The sequence below is a fragment of the Lacerta agilis genome, chromosome 6 (genome assembly GCF_009819535.1).
Source record: "Lacerta agilis isolate rLacAgi1 chromosome 6, rLacAgi1.pri, whole genome shotgun sequence".
In the NCBI taxonomy this organism is placed as follows: Eukaryota; Metazoa; Chordata; class Lepidosauria; order Squamata; family Lacertidae; genus Lacerta; species Lacerta agilis.
In genome coordinates, this window is record NC_046317.1 from 25,427,320 (window position 1) to 25,449,484 (window position 22,165).

A 22,165-nucleotide genomic window follows, 5' to 3' on the forward strand; every position below is an offset into this window, starting at 1 on the left:
AGAAATGAGATTGTGTGTTCTCTTGCTGTGGAAGGGTGGCCACTGCGGGGGCGGGGATATCCTTAAGAATACATGTTCATAGAGAAAAGTCACAGTATTGCTATTTCAAAGATAAGTAGGATAACAAAACAACAGCAACAGCAACAACAATAAACAGCCTGCTTGAACCATAAAACAATTGAACTTAAAAAAGAAAATGCAACAATTGTGAAACACTACCAGACTGATGAATTAATTATCATAAGAAGTTTCCCTCTATAATACTGAGTGTTTATGTTTTGTGTTACATAACTGAAGAAATCTCTATGGGGAGCAAAGACCAATTTAAATGATGAGGCTGTTGTTGTTCCTAGGAGCCTTACCAGCAGTCACACAAAAACCACAGTCAAGAGAAAGTTGCTCTAAACTCATGTATTTTCTCTGTCTCAAAAAAAAAGAAAAGAAAAGAGTCCAGTTGTTTTTCGTGCATCACTCAGCCTTACTTCCCCCCCCCTTCCACCTTAAAATCTTTACCTGGCGGAGATCTGTTGTTCCATTACTGGAGGGCAAAAATGGGAGGAATTGTCTAGGCTAAATTGCAATTAGGCAGCCCTGAGTGAGGCTGGCACCAGTTAACTTGGGATATTGCAGTGAAAAGGCCCGTAATCAGCCTTCGGTCATGTAGAACAATGCATAAAATTAAATTGACATTAATGAATAATTGTGTAATGAAAATGGAAGAGGAGAGTTAATTGCATGTTACAGTGAGTGTAATGCCTAGATAACCTTGCATTTAATGCTATTCTTAGCCCTGCTGCCAAGACTTCTACAGAGCCTCTCTCAGCAGGAAGTCATTAAAGCTGTGAGTAGATAATGCAGGCTCAGTGTAACCTAAGTGGCAACAATATAACAAGAGTTTCTTTCAGACCTTAGTGTTTTCGGGAGAGGTGGGGAGGGAGGAGGGCACGTTGAGGTAATTTGTACACATCTGAATGAAAACAGGAAGCTCAGAGCAACAGATTCTCAGCTCGGTCCAGTGCTGGGGAGTTCTTGACTATTGTTGCAACCAAGGTCAGTGCATATGATCAAAGGCAAGATTTATCCACCAGGACTCACGAGGCTGTTAGATTCCCAGCTGTCTCTCACACGGCTCCAACTTACTTTTGGTAAATGGGTAGGAGTGTAAGAAAACACTTGACCTCAGAGCGTACAGGATGACCGCCGAAAGTGTCTCCGAGCCCTTCCTCATTATGCCTCTCAACCCCTGGACTTTGAAATGAGTGACACAAGCCCTCGAAGAGAAGGACACTTGCAGATGAAGCTCTGTGAAAAGGAGGCCATCAAGCCTTCTGTTTCTTTAAAGGAAGGTGAAGTGAAGTGGTACATTACAGAGAGCTGTGAGCCTGATTGGTTTCGGAGGAGCCACAGGTTTGCAGTGACTAGGAGGGCCTAAGATACAAAGCTTGTCGTGGTGGTGCAGGGTTTTATGGAACAGGAACATCTGAGAATTAAATGAATTCCTCCAAGGCTTCTATTGGCTCATCACTCAACAAAAGGATGAAGCATCTTGAAATGCTTAAGGAAACTGAAAAGCAGTACCAAGTTGGTCTCTGTTGTCCGCCATTACACTGAGGCCTTGTACCAGATGAAATGTTGAGGCAGATATCCATACTCAAGTGTGGAGGAGAGGGGGTTAAAACGTGTAACTCTTTTTGCATTATGAGGCATTTGTTTCCACGGCAGATAAATTACGGCTGCTGAAACTAAAGCCCAGAAAGCACATAACAAGCAAATTGTTTCTCAGATTGGTATATTTAAGCTCTGTATCTCCATACCAATCTTGGTGCCACCAAGATTGTTGACCATGCCACTCTAACTGAGCAAATAGATTAGCACAATAAAGTGGGTTGTTTTCTAAAATGCACATGCCTGTTTTTATTCTACAGAACTCCTCCACCAACCCACCACAAATCCCTCACTGTTAAATGCAAATTGGATGTTTTTATTATTGGCTATCCCTCGCTGCTTTCCCAAGGGTTGCAGAGGAATTACAGGGAGGGAAAAGAGTGGGAGTTTGGGGGATGGAGGTATTTTCTGGCTCTCGTCTCCTTCCTTAATTTATGGCAGGGGAACGCATCACAGTGAATGTAAAGTGCTATTGCACTGGAAGGGTTTTAATAAAATAAAATAAAATAAAATAAAATAAAAAGTGATAAATATTTGGAAATTGGAATGAGAGAAGGATGAAGAGAGAACTAGTAATGGATTTCTTGGGAGGGAAGAGCTGCCCTGACTAGGCAAATTGCTCAGGGGCAGCCTTGTCCCTGAATTCTGTTTGTGGAGGAAGGCAAGAAGTTGTCCAATGGTGAAGGAACAGCGCCCCACACATGCTCTGGGATACTCATTTTCTTCCTATATGCCAGGATTCAACCCTAGAGAACAGATAAGTCTGCATCTGTACTAGAATTGTTTTTAAGATTTGCTCATGGCTTTATCTCTGCCTTTCATTGGGAGGAAAGGCAGGTTATAAATTTAATTAATAAATAAAAGCCAGAAGAGCGAGAACATTTGTGGTAAGAGCTGGGGCTGTGGGTGTAAAATGCTTTTGTGAATTGCTGGCTGGGAAGGAATGAGGGATGGATTGTTTTGTGTGTGGAGGAAAACCAATTAGTTATGGATTGCTGGCAATGGAGGTACAGTATACAGAAGTAGATAATCTCAAAAAGGGGGGGGGAGAGGTGTTACAGCTTTAATTCTTATTATGGAGATCTGCTGTAAATCCCATTTCTCCATTCTAATTCTGAGAAGGGGACGAGCCTGCAGTTGCTCAGTGGTGAGGAGAAAGCAGTTTGCATATGCTCAGAGGCATACTCTTTATTGTTACTGAACATATTTCTGCTTAAGAAATCTCATCATGAATTTGCTGGCTGATCTTTGGCTGTTTACTCATTGCTGTGCCCCAGTGATTTCCAGCAAAATGAAATCAGTGTAATTTTTTTTACATAGAACCGGGACAAATATCCTCCCACCATAGAGGGAGTTGTTCAGTAACTTTGGGGGTGGGGTAGCCTACTGTTGATGTTAGTTATTTCTGATACAGCAATGCCAGCTCTCTCTTTTTATCCATTCATTTCATTTATGAGTAATTTCTCATTAAACAATGAAAGGCCTGGTGGAGACGTAAGGTCTCCGATAGGCACCAAAAAGATAGAGAAAGTGCTTGTCTGGTATGTAACGGGAGGGAAATGCTGCCACACTAAGAGACAAATTCCTATATTGTACGGAACAGACCTCCTGATGAGACGGTATCTACAAGGAGTCCTCTTTTTTTGGCATAGCTTTAGTGATCAGTTGGATATATAACAGGTCCCAAGATTCATCCACCAATACCAGCACCTTGAAGTTAGCCCGGTGGTTAATTGGCAGCCATTACATTTTTATCAGTAGGAGAGCTTTTTGGTTTGTGTGTGTGTGTGTTTTTAAAGGCTTTGTTAGTTTAATAAACTTTTCATGAAATGAATCTTTTGTCTCTGAGGCCCCCAAAATACATATTTTCAAAGTATATAGTATTTGCATTACAGAGTTCCTTCCCCAGCGCAGGAAAACAGAACCTCTGAAGATGATAAAGAAGAAGAGTTTGGATTTGATATCCCATATTATCACTACCTGAAGGAGTCTCAAAGCGGCTAACATTCTCCATTCCCTTCCTCCCCCACAACAAACACTCTGTGAGGTGAGTGGGGCTGAGAGACTTCAGAGAAGTGTGACTAGCCCAAGGTCACCCAGTAGCTGCATGTGGAGGAGCGGAGACACGAACCCGGTTCCCCAGATTACGAGTCTACCACTCTTAACCACTACACCACACATGGGCAGTTACATCCTAAAGCCCAATTTCCTGCAGTTTGAGAAGACTGAAGTATTTATGACAAGTGCCTTTGCAGACCTCCTTTCCTTAAAAAAAGGATTTCTACCACCAGTTTACTCCAGGGTTTGGAGTAGGTAGGGAGAGAAGAAGCCATTGTGGTGGACATTGTTTCCATGAGATTTTTCAGGGGTGCCTCTTAAGTTGGGGGGGTCCAAACCCTTCGGAATCCCAGATTTTTGTTTCAGGTTTTATGGACTCTTTGCAGTTTGGTTGATCTTTAGTGGTGGTTAATCGGGACTGAGACCAAAATTGGCACCATCCATTCGCTTCGCTCAGTGTGTATGTTGAGAACTGTGCTTCCCCGATGTTTCAAGTATATATAGTTCATGAAAGATGACCTTAGAAAGGCAAGCACCGGTGTGTTCGACACCATATTTGTTCCAGATTTGTGAGCTAAGTAGCCACTTAAATCTGATAAAGGAAACGCAGCCATGCTCCTTAAGTTGGAAAACATTCCTTCTTTATTTTGGTCGCAATGGCAACTGAAGGCGACAGAGTTGGCCCCTGATGCTTCCCCTGTCCAGATTATTGGCTTCGTTAGATGAACCACATCAAAGCCATTAGTTCAAAGCACCTTTTGCTTCCTTGCTGAAGGAAAGAATACACTTCACTTTTTGATTAACAGGGCGGTGTTGTGTAAATAACCTCTTCCTTAACTCCTTCAGAGTCATTGTAAAGAGACACAAACCAGGTCACTCAGTTACATGTTCAGGGGAGGACAGGACGACAACACTTTTTTAAAAAAACAACAACAAATAATTGTACTGAGGAAATGTCTTGAGTTATTCATTGTATTTGTTATGCCATTCAGGGCAGGCTTTGCCTCATCTTATTTGAGTTAGCCTGCTAATAGAGGAGTGAGAAAATTATAAACACTTCAAGCCATATAATTCTGTTACATTTTGCTTCCACTGTTTGTTCTAACGGAATCATTGCTGTAAGGAAATTAAGAGAAAAAGATGAAATTACTGTACATGAGCTAGCTGAGGCTGTTTTCTCCACTTCCCAATCTAAATTAATGCTGGAATATATATATATATATATGTTATAATTCAGCATGAAAGAGCTTTCTATTTGGGAATAGGCTTCCCGCTTGTTGTCAGTTACTCTTGTTTTACAGTAGCGTAAATCACATCGTCCCTGAGAGAACAGGCTTGCGTCTGCAAACCGAATATAGTTCATGTGTCCTCTTTCAAAACTACAGAATCCTCTTTCCATTAATCTGCATAATACAAAAACAGAAGGTACAGTAATGGTCTCATGAGCGCATATAATGTGCATGCAAATCATAAGAGCCTCTGTGTGCAAAAAACCAAAAGCAGTTGCCCCACAATATACAGTATGCTCTGATGTAGGGCGAGGCCTCCAGATGTTGAAATACACCTCACATCATCCCACCAGCCATGTGAGTTGTAGTCCAAGCACATCTGGAGGGCACCATGTTGGCTACTTCTGCTCTAATGTAATAGAAGGCAACATGTGGAAAAAAATTATAATAGTAATAACCATAATTATAATGCATGTACTATGTCAGGCATAGGCAAACTTGGTCCTCCAGATGTTTTGGGACTACAACTCCCAGCATCCCTAGCTAACAGGACCAGTGGTCAGGGATGATGGGAGTTGTAGTCTCAAAACATCTGGAGGGCTGAGTTTGCCTATGCCTGCACTATGTAGATACATGTAGCAAGGAGACACAGCTGACTTTGTTGCAGCCTACACATTTTAAAAGGTGCTTGAACAGCCCCTGCCCATCACCCATTTCTGGAAAATGTGGGGGCTAGAGTGGGGTCATGTCTGGTAGCCATGTCTTCAAATGACAACACATCTTCTAGCCATGGCCTCATTGGCTGCAGGTGCAAAGGGGACCTCTTTGCATATGGGCATGAGTCTCCACATCAGAGCCAACTTCGAGGGGCCAAGGTCCCTTCTGCCCCCCCCTAAAATATTTGAGGAGGACAGTCCCCCCTATAATTTTTTTTTAATGGGCATTGCCATTCAAACGGTGTGTGTACACCACATCATGTGATTGATTATGCAAGGTGGGGCTTACCTGCCCTCCCCAATATTTTATTCAAGTTGGGGACCTTAGCTAATTAGAATTCCATTTCATGTATGAGGTCCTTTCATGCTTCAGATACCTCTTTTTACTTTTGAAAAGTGCTGCTTCTGCCTCTGGCTGGATGCCATTGTTACACTCAGGAAACGGGAAGTGCTATTTTGCTGATTTTTGCAATGCTCACGAATATGTCGCTGTTCTCTGTCAACTCGGCTCGAGGTCTGCAGAAACAGACCTGCACATGTCGCACGGCTTGCTGTGACTAGCGGAAGATGGGAAGGGAAAGGTCAGTGGTAGAGCATCTGCAGGAAGCCCTGGAGGGCTGCTGCCGGTCAGTGTAGATGATACTGAGCTAGATGGAGCAAGGGTGAGACTCTGTATAAAGCAGTTTACCATACACATGCACATTATCTTGGCAACACAAATGGATTTTATTTTATATTTTATTGCAGAATTTTCCAAATTTCCTCATGCAGGCATATATATATTTTCACTCCTGAACACCCACTCCCCGCCATCCCCCAAAAGTCAGTTTCTTTAATCTTTTCTGTATGTACAGCGGGATTAGAGAGTCTCATTTGAAACTAATCTATTATATGAGGAGCAGCCTCAGTCATTTTTGATGCTTGCATGCTGTACAGATTGCAATCACCCTGGGCACAAGCTGGGATCAGAGAAGTATGTGAGGTTTCATTTGTGATTTTTAAGTAGTATGGTAGATGCATCCAGGGCAAAAGGAATCTTAAGTTATTATTTTGATCCTTTTTTTCTGACCAAGGCAGCAGGTAGGATCAGATAAGTATTTTTAACAAATGGGTGGGAAAGGCATGAGAGTTTACAAGAAGTAAAGATGGGCTCTTTGTTTGCCAAAGATTAAATAAACTTCCTCACCCTTGGGTTGGGTGAACCTGATGAGGTGTTGGCCCTGCCCCAACCTCCAGACAAATGGAACACTAATTAAAACACAATATATAACATTTCAAAAGAGTAGAATGTTACAGCACTAGCAATCCAGCAACCTCAAAGTGGTGAAATCCAAAGTAGAGCTTTTTAAAAAAAATGTTCTTTCACAATCAAGCTTTTATGTCATTTGCTGGCCATAATCCAGAGAGTTACTTTAGGTGCTTCTAGGGTTTGCTTGCATCGAGTGGGATGTAGATTTTACCCCTCTTTTTATAGCAGGCCCCCTCCCAGGCCATGAACTACTTTGCAAACTTGTTTTAATTTCAAAAGTGGTTTCCTCTGCAGCATCCCTGTTGTTCAGGAAACGCAAGTTCAAAACGGGACAGGGCACATGTTGTTGCCTGCATGGTTCTCCGGACAATGGGCTGGTTCACATGCAACACTAAACCATGGTTTGGATAAACCTGATCCAAGTGTCAAGTTTGCTTTCAGTTTCATCTAATCTTTGGCTCGGCATAAAGTGCAAATCAGGCAACCTGACTTAACAACAAGCAATAGTTTGTTAAACAACCCTATTACTGGTAGTTAAAAGACAGCAGTGGGGGAGTGGGGATTACAGGTAGAAAAATGTGAGTCCAGCACTAGGCTCAAAGAAACTGAGACTCAATACTTACAAATTTACAAATTCCTGTGTGTCCTTCCCCACCTCCATCAATATCAGTTATTATGAAAGTGTGATGGTATGAATATAAACTCTTTAGCAGCAAAATTTGGAAAAACAATTGGTGGTGGCTTTGATGTGATTACAGGGGGCGGGGGGGGGGACCAAGAATCACCTCCCCAACCCCAGGTATAATTACTGATGGAGAATTGTTATTGATTCATAGTGTTCTTTTTTATAAAAAAAAATCTGCTGGCTTTTATTTAGGCACATTCATTTGCTGTTAGTAACTTCCTTGACAGCTAAGTGAAATTTCTGAAGAAATAGTCATTGTGATCATGAGCATAATTCAGAGAGAAAATACCCTAGCATTAAGTCCTGTTGAAATCTATTGGGCTTCAGAGCTTAACAAAAAGCATATATCATAATGACTTCAGTGGAAATTAACCATGCTTTTTATCTTTTCCTGGATTATGACCTTTGTAGTTCAGCAAAATTTTAGAAGTTTCTGTTGTTGTTTTTCTTTTTCTTTTCTTTTTCTTTTTTGAAGCTTAATGAGAAATGACTTTTCAAAAATAATATGAAACACTTTGGGCAAGATTCAGTCAACAACAAGCATTTGTAAGTGTAATTTATTCAATATAATGAAGATGTTGGCCTTAATGTTCCAGAATAGTCTAGATATGGATACTTTTTTGGGGGGGGGGGCAGTCAGCTCCATTTTTCTCCATCATTCTGGAGCTGGATGGATGTTTTCTTATTTGGCATTTATTTATTTATTTATTTATTTATTTATTTATTTATTTATTTATTTATTTATTTATTTGTGGCATTTATATAACACTTAATTAACCTTTCCAAGTATTTGACATAAAAATACAAAAATTAAAAATAAGCCATACAAATAATAAAAAGCAATATTTCATCATAAAACTGCCTTAAGATGCCCACTGACATAAGAAAGCCTTTTTCATGCGAATGAAGTTCAGTGATTAAAAAAATTTCCTGCATTGACAGAGTACAAATGGTATCAATATTTTTACAAAGATGGTTTAATTTAGGGCAATGTTTTTTTCAATACAGGAGAGATGGGTCATATGAGAGGTTGACTGAGATTTTAAGATATCTAACAAAAAACATAGTTATTGGTTGTGATAATTGAGACCTAAATCCACAGATATCAAAATATCTGGGCATTAAAAGTGAATGAATTTGAGGAGGAGGTTAATTCTGTAAAGCTAAAAGCTTTCGACTGAGTTGAATTGCAATATAGTTATCAATTTATTAATTTGTGCTTTTTTATTTTGATATTGAGCTAACTTTTTCCTGTTTCTGTTTGCATAACAGAAAGCTAGACTATATTGTATCTCTTAAACATGAATAGAACAGCCACAGGAAACACGAATACAATTAACTCCACCTAGTAAATAAACTATACTGTATAATGATGTTATTAAAATTCTTTCATGTCCAAAAATCTATCAAAATCTGATAAATATATATGTGAATGCTTGTGAGTGTGGTATCATCTGCTATCTTTTCTGCTATTCAGTGTATGTCAAATTCATTTACCGGTAAGTTACAACACAGAAAAGGGCCAAAGATTTGGATGCAGTGATGACAATGCTGCTCCATTCAATACTGCTGCTGACTACCAAGGGCTTGGGTTACCGCATACTATTCCCCCCCCCACACACACAAACTATCATTTGAGTTGGCAGAAGTAAATATGGGATAAAATTATCTTGATTCTACATTTTAAGGGACATTTGCCAATTCATAAATTATTACTCTGACTCATCATAATTAGGTGCACATGGTAATTTTAGCAATGGCTAAAATATCTTTTTTTTCTATCATAATGCTATTAGATTGGGGAGTGGGTTACAAGGTCCATTTATACTGGTCTTAAATTCATTTTGGCATATGGAAACAAGATACCAAACACAGAGCAACTATTTTAAAGTGAAGGTTTTAAATATATTTTGCATGCAGGAACCAGTCTCGCAGAGGTTAGTGTGCACATAGATTATGCAAGAGCTTTTCAATGCACTGACCTACACAAAAAGTACAAGATTTTATGTGATCTTGGCCTTCTGGATATTACTGAATAGAAAATTATTTCCAGTAGCACCTTAGAGACCAACTGAGTTTGTTCTTGGTATGAGCTTTCGTGTGCATGCACACTTCTTCAGATTACCAAGAACAAACTCAGTTGGTCTCTAAGGTGCTACTGGAAAGAATTTTCTATTTTGTTTCGACTATGGCAGACCAACACGGCTACCCACCTGTAACTGGATATTACTGGTAAATGAATAGCTACTTCAAGAGCAACAATACATACAGAAGCATTTTTAACAATTCTCTCTGTTTTATACTAAACCAGGGGTCAGCAAACTTTTTCGGCCATGGGCCGGGTCTACTGTCCCTCAGACCTTGGGGGTGGGGTGGGGCAGGACTATATTTTGAAGGGGGGAAAAATGAATGAATTCCTATGCCCCACAAATAACCCACAGGTGCATTTTAAATAAAAGGACACATTCTACTCATGTAAAAACACGCTGATTCCCGGACCGTCTGCGGGCCACATTTAGAAGGCGATTGGGCCGCATCCGGCCCCCGGGCCTTAGCTTGGGGACCCCTGTACTAAACATTTCTTGAAAGTTTTTTGTTATACTGCTTACTTTTCATGTAACATGTGTATACAACTTGCTTACTGCTGATCTTTAAATTTTCATGACATCTGTGCCAAGATAGAATCGTGCATTATGCGAATTGCGGGGGGTGGGGTGGGATGTATACCAACTGTTATCTGAGTGTTTTCCCATGAGAGCAGAGTTCTCCAAAAAAATATCTGAAAAGTAGAGGCTGTTACTCTACCCCAGCTGAATCCAATGATAGATTTGCGAGTTTGACTAGGAAAATTCACAAAGGAATTTCTCAAGTCTTCCAGATTGTATATCCCATGGTCAGACTCTTGCACTTATGAATAAGTACTATTTTCTATGAAGTAGTGGATGCTTTATATATTTAAAAAATGACTGAGATTTCTGAGAAATACACTCTACTATATGGAAGGATTGTTTATTTGTTTGTTTGCTTGTTAGTTAGTCACATACAGGTTTCTGTTATGTACTTAGCAGTGCCATCACCAATTCATAAAATGAAATCATAGTTCTGATTTATTTTTCCTAATAGGTTTGCTACCTTTATCTTTACACGGCTTCTGTACATTAGCAGCTGAATGATAGGACACCTGCACCTGTTAGATGTTTGCCTCTCACTGGATTTCCATACCAGTAAAAGTTGCATCCTGCTAAATTCTTAATTGTCATGTAGCTACTAAAAGCCTAGGAACACTGCCAGAATAAAAAGGTGACAACCTGTTTGTGGGTGATATTTCAGTGATGTAAGACTGAAGTAGTGAAAATACAAGTACTTGCTGTAAAAAAAGTAACTCACTACACCTAGTTTTTATTTGTGGTTTATTTATTTTATTTCCACATTTTCCACCCAAAGGTCTTTTGAAAATCAAAGCTTTTTTTTTTTTGGCAAGCCAGCGCTTTCTGTTGGAAAGGTGGGTATTTGAAAGTCATAGAGAGACATCTTTGGGGTTTAAGTATGAAATTGGGGGATCTAAAATGTGACACACACACACCCCTCAAGCCATCTTATATATAGCTTAACAAATCTGTCTCAATTCCAAGGCTTTAGTTTTCCTGTCTGCAAAATGGAGTAATTCTTATACATATAATTCTAAGCAGAGGAATTAAAAATCTACATATGACAAGAGTTATTTGAGAGCTCCAATTTTTTTAACGAATTGTTAGACATACCAGCTGCACTAGAGGTTATGCAGGTAAATACTTACTGATCAATCCTTGGTGATAACAAAAAAATAGTCTATTGGTGCAATATAAATATTTGTGTTAATTTGGTCATAATTACCCAATTTTGCCAATGGAAACCGTTGATAACGTACAACAAAATTAAGTGCTACATTTTTATCTTTTCCTTGGATGGTTTATAAAAAAAAGAAATCCGCTCAAGTATCATCGCACTTTGCAAGATATCACTGTCAGTAATGCAATCCTGTAGCTGGAAGCTGGACTAGAGAGTAGCGTAGCTTTTTGCATACCACTTACACATAATTCCAAATAGTCTCCCCTAATCACCTCCTCAAGCAAGAAGGTTTAAAGACACTCTTCACATCTTAAGGAGAATATGTGTCAGAACACCCCAACTTACCTGTCTACCTTGATGCCTTCATTTGAAAGGACTGCACTGCATTTGATGCTGAAGAAGCTGGTACTATTTTGAATAAGAAAAGCACTCAAATGTCTCTTTTGATACATGAGAGACACTTTAACATGTTGCACTTTAGTCAGTCAAGAAAAGAAAAGGAAAAGCCCTAAGGAATCTGTCCGTTCCTCGTCTTCCTTCAGCTCCTCTTCACAATTCTTCTTATGTTTCTCAACCAAACTAGATCTCCACTTAAGGTTGATTTTTAATGTTTGTTTTCTCTTAAAATAGTACATGTGTAGTGAAGTCAGAAAGCAGTATGCTCAGATGCTAGGTAGACAACCTTGATACAGAAAACTGCTTGAGCCGGTATACTTATGTTTAAATAGTTGGGCAGCCTGAACACCTGCACTTTTACTTGGAAAAATAAGACCCATTCGGTTGAATGGACTAAACCCATCCTCAGATCTGTCACTTGAAGGGGGTTAAACTGGGGTAGAAGTACCCTTCTACCAGCAAAGAGGAGATCCAACAGCAGGGGGACATCTCTGCCCTAGAGACCCAGATATGCCTCTGCAGGGTAAGTCTACTGCGGGCCGTAGTCCCTGAAATGGGCAAGGTGGAGGTAGTCTGAGATCCACTAGATCCAAAGCTCCTCCCTTCACCCAAGAAGCCCCGGATTGGGTTCCCAGCTGGCATAGTTAATTCTGCCACCCCTCCTTCCTGAAACTAACTGGTGAGCTGAGCCTCCCCATCTGCATCAAAAGAAGCACCCAGCTCATTTGGTGTGTTCCATTTAAGCAGCAAGATGTGAATGGAGATAGCTGGTCCTGGCTATGCTTACAGAAGTGTGTTTCCATAAGTGGATGCCCTTTGCTGAATTGAGATGATAAACCCTACCGGTCCCGGCTTTTATAGTTGAGTTTTTCTTAGAATGGGCTTGGCGATCAGTACTAAGCCTCTAAAGTGTCTTGGAGTGCAGCCCTAACGCCACTTACCTCTCAGAATTCAAGAGGAGTTTCTTTTGACTAGACGTGGTTAGGCTTGTGCTGCTACTTGGCAAGTTCTTTCATAGCTGAACGGCCAAAGATTAATACCATGGTGGTTTTATGCATACTGGGGCCACAGAATCCCAAATGGGTTCCATATAGCTCCATGGTGGGAATAGAAGCCAGCCTGCTTATTAAGATAATCTAGGAAGGCTCTGCTTCATGTGGGGATACCCTTGTGCGATGATGAAAATGTTTCCTTTGAGGTAAGGCCAGCAGTGTAGCATACATGGTTGGTACCTGAACGGGAAGCATGCATGCCTGTTGTGTCCTGCTCACACAACCCTGCAGCATCGCCAGTGTGGTGTAGTGCTTAAGAGCGGTGGAGTTGTAATCTGGTGAACCGGATTCACGTCCCTGCTCCTCCACATGCAGCTGCTGGGTGACCTTGTGATAGTCACACTTCTTTGAAGTCTCTCAGCCTCCCTCACCTCACAGAGTGTTTGTTGTCGGGGAGGAAGGGAAAGGAGAATGTTAGCCGCTTTGAGACTCCTTAGGGTAGTGATAAAGCGGGATATCAAATCCAAACGCTGCTCTTCTTCTTCTTCTTCTTCTTCTTCTTCTTCTTCTTCTTCTTCTTCTTCTCAGATGGGCACAGGGCTGACAGGGCAGTGTGATTGCACTCCTTGGGTGCATGTTTGTTGCACCCGTCAAGGGCTGCAGGCGGGCAGGGGCACAGCGGTGTAGGGCTTGCAGGTTGGTGAGGAGCAAAATGCAACCCTCCCCCCCCCCCAAAAAAAATGTCTCCAGGGCCATTGCCCCTCTGGCCCTCCCCACGCCATGCCACTGGGTAGGGCAACTTTTCACCTTGGAGTTGTCATTGCAAAGGACCAAAGGAGAAGAAAGGAAATGTCCAAACGTCATCTGAAGCGAGGAGAGAGAAAATGTCCTTTCAGCTGATCTTTCTTTCGCGTTCAAATCACGCAGCCTTTAGCTCACCACAACCAAAACAACTAGTCCATTTCATTCAGGCTTTCAGGTTTGTTGTTTTAATTGTTTTCATTCTTAAAGAAGGCCTCAGCACCAGCAAGGCCTGTGTGAGTCAACTGGAAGAAACAGTTTCAATTTTGCCAATAGGTGCAGTTGTAACTGTATCATCTCCACCTTGGTCAGTAATGAACCAGTAGGCAGAGCAGGGTCAGGGAGTTAATTCAATGACTCATTGGTTCCCCTACAGTTTAAGTTTGCTGCCCTGGGTTTCCCCAATGAATTGTTAAGACTAAATATGCCTACATTGTTGTTGTTGTTGTTGTTGTTGTTGTTGTTGTTCTTCTTCTTCTTCTTCTTCTTCTTCTTCTTCTTCTTCTTCTTCTTCTTGTTCTTGATATTCATTTGTACCCCGTCCATCTGACTGGGTTCCCCCAGCCACTCTGGGCAGCTTCCAGCCTATATGAAAATAATAGTAAAACATTAAACCTTAAAAAGCTTCCCTATACAGGGCTGTCTTCAGATGTCCCCTAAAAGATATATAATTACTTATCTCCTTGACATCTGACGGGAGGGCGTTCCACAGGGAGGGCGCCACTACCAAGAAGGTTCCCTGTAGCTTCACTTCTCACAGTGTGGGAACCACCAGAAGGCCCTCGGTGTCCAGGCTGAACCATGGGGGTGGAGACGCTCCTTCAGGTATACAGGACTGAAGCCGTTTAGGGCTTTAAAGGTCAGCACCGACACTTTGAATTGTGCTCGGAAACGTACATGAGAGGATGAGCCCAATAACCCTATGCAGGAGTTTAGGCGGCAGCAGACATTTCAGTGGGAGGGTGCGCTGTTTGCCTGACCTCCTTCCAATGGAGGGAGGGCTTTCTAAAATTCTATCCTGCTGCATCCCAGGATGGAAAGGGGAAGGATTAAGATGGTGGTAAGGGTGGCATGGTGCAAACATGCCAGCAAATGCAATTTGGCACTCTTGTGGGCATGCTTACACTGTGCCAACCTCACCACCACTTTACCTCTTGTCCTCTCCGTTGCATCAGCAGCGGGGGACTCAACCGGTGGGGGGAGGTCAGTTGAGTCGCATCGCGCCTTCCACTACTGAAGTAAAGCTTGCAGAGGGAAGCTGGTCAGGATTTCCCACATCACGGTGGTTCAGAAGCAGTTTCAGGCTACTTCTGCCCGATTCCAAGCTTGGTATACTATCCAAAAGGCCTCCTTGGCTCCATAGTCCATTGAGAACTACTAAAGTGATCTGAGCTGTGTTTGACTTAAGCTAAGCAGTTAAGAGAGAGAGAGAGAGAGAGAGAGAGAGAGAGAGAGAAGCTCCGGGAGAGGAGATACATCACAAGCAGAGGCAACCGTGGTGGTTTTCAAATGAACACAAACGTTAAGGGCTGGCAATTTGTTTAAAGCAATGGGTAAAATATTTAAAACCACCACTTTATTTAAACTATTGTGCCTCCTTCAGTAAACACTTGGTACATAAGTGAACCCTGTATGAACTTGTGCTTATTGCTGGTTAAATAGAACCTAAAGCTTAAATGGGGGGGAAAGGGCTTGTTATTCAGAGGACAAAAAAGTTGCACACGAACTTTTCTTTTCTTTCCTCCCTCCCCCTTTTTTTGCCCACACACAAGCTTTTACCCCACAAAGTATTGCGCTCACAGGTTCTTTTTATTAAAACACCCTGGTTTTTTATTTTCTTTCTAGGCCTCAAAGTACTAAACTGAAAGCAAGCTGTTAACAGAAATGAGTAATTATTGAAGCTCTAACAGGCAGCTTTCATTGAAGTTGATTACAGCAGCCATATAATCACTTTTACGGATGCTGTAATCACAGTAGCAGGGAATGCTTGACTTGGTTCTTATTGTTTTCACTCGGGGTGGTGGCAGGGGGCCTGCGAGAAACCCGTTTTACCACCTCGGTGCAATTTCTTCTGTAAAAGAAATCTACACACCACTGAATGAAGCAGGGAATCATTTATTCTTTCTTTATTAGCATTTTCCCCTCCCTCACATAAGAGTCTGTTGGAGTCAGGAAATTGCTGTTATTCAATATGCAAGCCAGAGGTTGTAATGACCATTTGGAATGGGTTTGGCCAACAATTACAGCCCTTAATGAATAGAGTAATCTGGTGGAGCCTCAACACAAGTAGCAACTATGGGGCTGTCTCTGGTTAAATTAAAAGAACAGCAAGGCAAAGGAAGTTAACAAGAATTAATTAGTTAGATCGAACTGAAAACCTACTCATTAGCAATGTTATAGGCAAACTAAAAGCCTATCTTCAGTGCAATTAGGTAGACAAATGAATTGTACAACTGACTGACTCACACCTGCTAACAGCTAAAGGCTATAGCCGATATGTACGGGATCCACTTTTTACAGTTCATGCATACTTGCATAGTTTAATGGATCTTGCATTTCTGCATTACCCTTCGCTCTTTTCCCATTTTTACTTGTATATTTGATCTAACTATTGCAAGTATTATTTTGATAGTTTCTGACGTGATGTGGCTGGAGAGGAATCAAGAAGGGCATCGCATATTCGCAAACAAAGCCTTTAGCTCGGCACAACCAAAACACTTAAAGCATTTCGTTCAGGCGTTCGGGTTTGTTGTTTTCATTGTCTTTATTCTTAATGAATGTGTGTAGTAAAACCCCGTGACTGGAGGTCAAAACAAAAATGGTAGGCAGAGAATGGAAATGCGTAAATAGAAATGATTGTGGCCTAAGATTTAGCTGTTTGCTGACAAAGAAAGCAAACAGGAAAGAAATCAAGAAGGTTGTTCAGTGCTTCAGCTGTAACAGTGTCCCTATTTTCCAGAGATGTCCCTGATTTAGAGAAGCCATCCTGTTTTCTGTCCTGCTTTTCCTTAAGACGTCCCTATTTTCACTGGAGGAATGTTGGAGAGTATGGAGTTATTTGCCGAGCAATCCTGTATAGGGAAGTTTTTTTTAAAATGCTTAATGTTTTGTTATGTTTTTATATATGTTGGAAGCTGCCCAGAGTGGCTGGGGCAACCCAGTCAGATGTGTGGGGTATAAATAGTAAAATTATCATTATGGAATGGGACATCCCTATTTCCATCAGAGGAACGTTGGAGGTTATACTGTAAAGTTTCCAGGGCAGTGTTTGGCATTCAAGAGGTGACATATTAAAGGCACCAGGCTGGGAAAGCTGCCTTAGGATACGTTGCTATCATGCCTCCATCGCCATATGTTAGTTCAATCTAAACCCACTTCTTCCTAGCCCTTTTCAGTCATTCAAAAATCCTATCTGTTGATTAAGGGGCTGTGCTGACACATAGCCCAGCAGCCTCAAACTTCCAAAAATAGGTGGCACGGTTGGGGACATCATTACCTGGTTTGATCTTGTCAGCAGCATTTCATGCACAAGGAAACCTGGGACATGTAGTTTTCAGGGTGTTTGACGTCCACCTCAAGGGCTCAGGCAACCTTGGGAAACTACATTTTTCTTGCAGGGACCAGGGAGGAAAGGATGGAAAGGAAAGTCTCATATTAGGATCCAAACCATAGACGAACGGAGAGGGAAGGGATTGCTTTAGGAGCTGGATAAATTGGTATTCCAAAGTAGGTAAATGTTGGATTTCAGTACTAGGTAATGCTGAATTTCAGTGACATGGCCAGGCTGGAAATGCAGGCTGCTAGGAACCAGTCTGGGATTGACTGTCCCACAACTCTCAGTCAAAAACACCCATATTTCTTCTGTGCGATGGAACAGCCTAAAGATGTGTAATACCCTCTGTGAAGTCTGTTCACCGTAAATGGTGGGTGGTTTTGTGGCCAGACCACAGGCTCTGCAGTGATCCGGCAAGCAGCCAGGGGTCTGGCTGACCGCCTGCCTGTGATTGGCCAGGCCAGTGGGCTTTGGGTGGTCCTCCTCCTGGGATGGGTGCAGCTGGCCAATCAGCGCTGGTTCAGCTGGCTCCTGAGGAGGGATAAACTGTAGCTCAGCCTGGCGGTCCTTCCTTCTGCTCCTCTTCACTTTATTAAAATTGCAGACAGAACAATCGTATGGAGGCTGGGGGAGACTCTGTTGACATCAGGGAATGGTGGCAATGGCTTTTGAGCGTTTCACCCTTTCCCCCCATTTTCCCTCCCATTGGTTTAAACAGTAGAGAAAATTACTGCCAGTTCCAGAGATGAGATGGCATAGGCTTTCTCCCATCCCAGGGATGAGCCCACAGAACATGCCCTTTTTGCCCTTACCTCCCACAGAACATCACCAATGGGGAAGCCACAACAGGGAAGCTGTCCACTGCTGGGCAGTGAAGGACCTCCATAGAGAGGTGGAGGTTGTATCATCTCGTGGCTCCTGGGAAAGTCCTCCCAGGAGCATTAAGATTACACATTTATTATCTGAATAAAGACCATTCCATCCTTACTCTCCATCATTCTTTGCTTAACTAAAATATTAAGTGAAATATTGATAAATTATTACCAAACTGATAAACCTTGCACTCAAATAATAGACTCAAATAAGAGCAAAAATGTTTTAGTTCCACTTTGCCTTCTTTGCTGGTGCTACTCTAATTTTATGTGCTTCTCACATGCTCTATCTGCTTCCAGGATGAGTAAAGTATTCATCTATTGTTATTGCTGTTAACATCACAACTCTCTTAATCAATCACAGAAAATTGTTTTATATCACATGCAAAAGGTTATTAATGCGTTATTGTGTAAAAGCTTACCTAAGCTGATGTTCTCAAAAGTGAAACATTTAATCACATTTGTCATATTTTGGGTTTTTTTCTCTCTCCTTTTTTCTTTTTTGTTTTTGCTGAATGCACAACATCTCGTAAAACTAATTAAAACGCCACGCGACAGAGAATACACTGGGAATATATTGATGAGGAAGATGGATGCACAAAGAAGTGACTTCAGCTGAAATTATCTGAATATGCTTTCTCGTTAATGAAAGAGAAATACATCCAAACATGAATCTGTATTAAAGGATTATGTGAGCCTGTGGGCCAAATCTCAAAATGGGGAAAAAATAAACCCTATAAGGCCAGAGTTAACATCAGAGGGGGAGCAGCTATGGGTTGGGGAACAAAAATTATGTAGAAAAATCCTAGACATTATAGCAATATTATACCTGGGGGAGGTATTGTTTTTGTTTGCTGCTATGATATGTATTTTTTGTGTTTTCATATTGTAAATTGCCCTGTGATCCTCAGAGTATAACAACAACAACAACAACAACAACAACAACAACAACAACAACAACAACAGGAAATATGGGGGGCAATTTTAAAATATAATAACAAACTTACTGCTATGTTTGGCCAATACTACCGTATTTACTCGAATGTAATGCGCACTTTTTGGGCCAAATTGCTTTGTGAAAATTAGGGTGCACATTAGATTTGGTGGTGCCAGCAAATACTTTGGTTTCAATGTTTTGAAAATTGAAGTGTGCATTAGATTCGATGGCGCATTAGATTCGTGTGTGCTTTGCAACACACAATGGATTGGGTAATATATATATATATTTAAAACATAGCTAGGCAGGTAAATGAGGTCAAACGAAAGAGGAAAGGTTCAAATATAATAAACAGACCTTGCAATACTGTGGTGCCTTCGAGGGACTCTCAATGGCGTAGGAAGCCCCTGATCATCATCTGCAAGGCGAGAAAGCAGGCTGACCTTGGAGAGGGAGATTTGAGGTGAGAAGCTTCTTCCCCACCACCAAACTAACTTCTTCATTTCTTGCCCACCAATGGGGCTTAGAAACAGGGATTCCAGGGGAGACAGGGGGTGTTTCAGTGTGTGTGTGTGTGTGTGTGTGTGTGTGTAGGTGAAGGCATGAAAGATCAATAGCATTCACAGCCACCTCCCTAACCAGTCCTGGAGAAAATTAGGCCAGTCCTGTAAAAAAAGCTCAGCAGGTTTGGCTCCCCTAAAAAAAGCTCTACATCTTTGCCCCCAAAACAGGGCTTTCCCTCCTAAAAAAAAAAAAAAAAAGCTCAACTTTGACCCAAACTCCCCAAAACATGGATGGATTTCCTTCCTAAAGAAAACTCAACAACCTCGACCTGAACCCCACAAAAGGGGGTAGATCACTGCCAGTTTTAAACTCTGTGAGTAGATCACAGTCTCTTGGAAGTTAGCCACCCCTGCGTGTAAACTATTCCTTCTACCCTGCTGACATGAGCCCTTCGGGGTGCTGGGTGAGGCAGTTTGACCGCCTTCAATTCTCCCTCCCATTGCCACCTTATTTTGAAACATTCCCACTACGATTAAGACTAGTGAACTCACTTCAGTTGACTTGAATCGGACCCAAAGAGGTGAAAGGCTTGACCCTTCGTTAAAAACGGATAGTGTCGAGTGAGGGTCGTGATGCTCCTACAAAGCTGTCAGTGCACAAATGTGTAGATGTTCCAAGCCTGGTGCAATCTTTACCTGCTTTTCAGATATGTTTCTGGGGAGGAGAAAAGGTGCCCATCGGTTTATGGACATTGTCTCAGATTTGGGTCCTCATGACAGGTGTCCTAGTTCTAAAGACTGTTGGCATTCTGGTACGTTCCTTCCAATTCATAAAGCGCAGATTGTGAAAGTGTACGAAGGCCAGTGTTTTCCCCATACTGTTGTACGGCTTATCACGAGCACAGATAAATGACCGACTTCTGCTGCAAATCTCCTTCCCCATCAAATGCGATATTCCCCCACCCGCATTCCATCCTACATGTGTCTTGGCTTGCTCTGAATTGCAACACAGACGTCTGTTAGGAGGCAGCAGACTTCATGTTCTGAGTGTCTACGGAATGAGGCAAAAACATTCCACAGTCAGGGGCTTTGGGAAGGCAGTATGGTTCCAGAACACTTCTGCTAATGCGGCGAATGAGAGCCACAATTCGTTAGGCCTGTGAGAAAATATGCATATGATGATCATTTCCACAAATATAAACAGAAAATACTTGTTAGCAAAGGTGACGTTTATACAATAATCCAACAGAATGTTAAAAGGGTGTTCTGCAGTTCCCAGCACCCTTAGGGTTCCCACAATTCTTTGGAGAAGTAATGTGCTATAAATGTATGTCTGGCAATTTGCAGCAAGCTGAAGATGTGTCTGCGTGCTGAGTCAGGGAAGCAAAAACTGGAAGTGTCCCTATTTTCCAGGTCCCACATTGACAGAAGCTGCCCAAGTTTCTGATTTGATGCCAGAATGTCCCGCTTTTCCTTAGGACATCCCATTTCTCCTCAGAGAAACGTTGGAGGGTATAGAGTTATGTGACCCCCAAACCAAATGAGATAAGTAACCAAACAACTGAAGGCAGCCCTGTGTGGTGAAGTTTTTTTAAAAAAGTATAATGTTTTGTTATGTTTCTATATATCTTGGAAGCCGCCCTGAGTGGCTGGGTCAACCCTGTCTGTTGGGTGGGGTATAAATAATGTTGTTGTTGTTGTTGTTGTTGTTATGGAATAGGATGTTCCTATTTTCATCGGATAAATGTTGGATGGTATGCGTTTAGTTCTCTTTTTTTGCTTTTCAGGCCCACAGTGTATCACAAATGATTAGCCTATACATGTGTGAGCAGCAGTGAAGGGGACAGTTCAAATAGCTAAATATCCCATATTGATTATGAATGCCTTAATTGCTTTCTAAGCTTGTCTATTTGTGTATCATTCACAGCATTTGTGCATTAATATATTTTCTGTATTTTTGTAATATTAAGAGAGACAAAGGAATGTGCCTAATGTTGCTTCTTCAACTATTTCTGGGAAATCAGCCAAAACTGGCCAGCAGCTTCAAGGTTTTGATAACGGTGTACGGTCTGGAATTAAACAATGGCCTGTTAATAGCACCTTGGCTGTTACCATAGAAACACCATCACGAGAGAGGGGGACGGAAAGCCCCTTTTAAGGAATGTGCCGTTAATTGTGGTTAGCCTTTAATGGGCTTAAGAGCTGGTCTTGTTGATTGATCATACTGGAGGCATCAGGCTTGTTGGAGTTGTGTATTCATTACATGTATTGGTATGTATTGATTTATATTTGTGTATTGTTCCTATGGGTCTTTGGGAGAGGGGCAGCTCTGAGTTGTGTGAGCAAGGGGGGCTCTCAGCCTTGGACGGGATGTATGCGCTTTCTGAGCAGACAGGAGGAATGCAGCTGGAGTTGGCTCCTGTTACCTGTATTAATATTGTATTCAGTCCATTAAGATGTAAGGTATTTCCTAGTTAGTAGACTCATCCCCCTGCATGGGTATTATTGATTTATGCTTTTGTATTTCCTATCTAATGCAATAAGTATTATTGCCGGTTAACTGAAGTTATGCTTTCTTGCTGATTAGGCACACACACATGCCCTATGAATAGCATACAATAGCGGATCTGTGTGCTGACAAGCTAGGTGATGTTGCTATATTTCTGGGAAGTCTGCCAAGT